General features: G+C 37.1%; 1 long non-coding RNA gene across 1 annotated transcript; it reads left to right on the top strand.

The window, feature by feature from the left end:
* Positions 1-246: 246 nt before the first annotated feature.
* On the top strand, positions 247-1688 carry LOC113012417 (uncharacterized). Its single transcript, XR_013903579.1, has 4 exons — positions 247-955; positions 1250-1312; positions 1443-1465; positions 1610-1688. It is a non-coding gene; the product is annotated as an uncharacterized LOC113012417 (long non-coding RNA).
* Positions 1689-1906: the final 218 nt, after the last annotated feature.

Below are 1906 nucleotides of genomic sequence, written 5' to 3' on the forward strand. Positions count from 1 at the left end.
GAGAGAGAGGGTGAGAGAAAGAAAAAAAAAACTCACGTGACGGCTCGCGATAAGGAGCCGGCTCGCGTCGTTCACGTCAAAGAGCCGGCTCTAAGAGCCATTTCGTTCGCGAACGACCCATCACTAGTCAGAACAGTTTCTCTTCCAAGTAATGCATTTCAGAAACTCAGCGCCTGTCTTCTTAAATTTGACAGCAGGGCTACAGTTAATAACCTTCAGTCAGAACTGAAACGTTTTGCTGAACAGTGGGAAAGGCTTAAGACATCACATGTAGATGAGTACACGACCAGAACAGCAAAGGACAGATCTGAAGAATGGGACGAAGAAAGTGAAATTGTGACCGAAAGCTGTGGTTCTTGCAAAAATTGCCCACTGTGCTGCTATCAAATACTCAGGCGGTTCAACATGCTGTCTGATGCCTATCGTCTCCTTGGGCTGGCATACAAGTACCTGCTGACCCTCTCCCTCACTCAGGTTGCCTGTGAAAGAACATTCTCTACACTCAAGTTCATTAAAAGCAGACTCCAAAGCAGCCTGTCTGCAAACAAGCTGGAGATGTTTATGCTGATGGCCACTGAAAAGGGCATTCTCATGTCATTGGACTCTGACATGGTCATTGACAGGGTAGCTGAGAAGAGTGACCTGCTGAGAAAGCTCCTTTTGTAACCTGGTGAGGTGAAATAAAAATGAGCAAAACATTCCTAATTATCTATTGTTAATATTAAATTCAGCTTTATTGTTATTGCCTAAATGAATACATTTAGTATCTACCTTCACTTCAAACAAGTCAAGTGATTGGTAAATGCTTAGAATTTGTCCATCTTAATAGATAGAATAAATATGAGATTGGAGTATTAGGCATTTATAAACATATATTCTTACAGTCTTAATCTGTCATTGTTTCATTTCAGATGCTGTCAGTCATTTTAGGAGGACTGAAGTGTGTTCATTTTAAGTAAGTACTATATGGAATATGATTCAACCATTTTTCTAGAGTAAGCATACCAGTGCTGTCATTGTCTGAAAAAATCTATTAAGTACAATTCTTTCTCAACCTTCAGTGTCTGTCCTTTCACTTCTTAAAGGTTTCCATGTCTTAAGATATGTTCAGTGTTGCTGCTGTGGAAGTGTTGTAGGTGACCTTTTATTGGTGAGTGAATAGTATTTGGTGATACAATTCAATTATAATCGGTCCTTTATAGATTTTAATATTCATCTAATCTTTATTCCTTTCTGTCCTGTTTGTCAGGGTCTGATCATACATTGTTTGTTTAAGAGGTTCGAGACCATTCAACTTTTTAAGTTCATCAACGTAAGTACTAGTGTATATGATTCCTCTAATTCCTTTGTGGAATAAAAATGCCAGTACTGTGATCATCTGAGCAAGTCCATCAATTGCCATTCACAGTTCTTTGTCCTTTCACTTGTGTCCTGTTTTTCAGGGTCCCATATAATTTCTTCAGAAGTACTGTATATGATGCCAGTATTTTCCCATATTTTCTAGATACTGTATTAGTACTGTGTGTAAAATGCCATCAAAAACTCAATTAAGTGTTATTCTTATTCTTCTTTCTCACCTTTCTTTCTCTGTCTCCTTTCATATTTAAAGGTTGCTGTGTTAACAAAATATATTGTGCTACCATGCTGTTTTCTATTGTTTTGGTAAATAAATACTTTATGAAAATATCCCTAAATCTGTCATTTGTTAATTTTAATATTAATTAATGATCATGTCTCACCTCTAGTGTTCTTGGTCTTAATTTCAGGTTTCTACCATGTGTTGTAGATAGTTCAGGAGGTTAACTCTACCAAGCAGTCTTTTTGTTTCCGCTATGTACTGTTTAAAATCCAGAATAGGGAGAATGGTGTAGGTTTAACTTTATTAGATTGATACATATATACCAAC

This window comes from Astatotilapia calliptera, chromosome 19 (genome assembly GCF_964374335.1).
Source record: "Astatotilapia calliptera chromosome 19, fAstCal68.1, whole genome shotgun sequence".
Classification (NCBI taxonomy): domain Eukaryota; kingdom Metazoa; phylum Chordata; class Actinopteri; order Cichliformes; family Cichlidae; genus Astatotilapia; species Astatotilapia calliptera.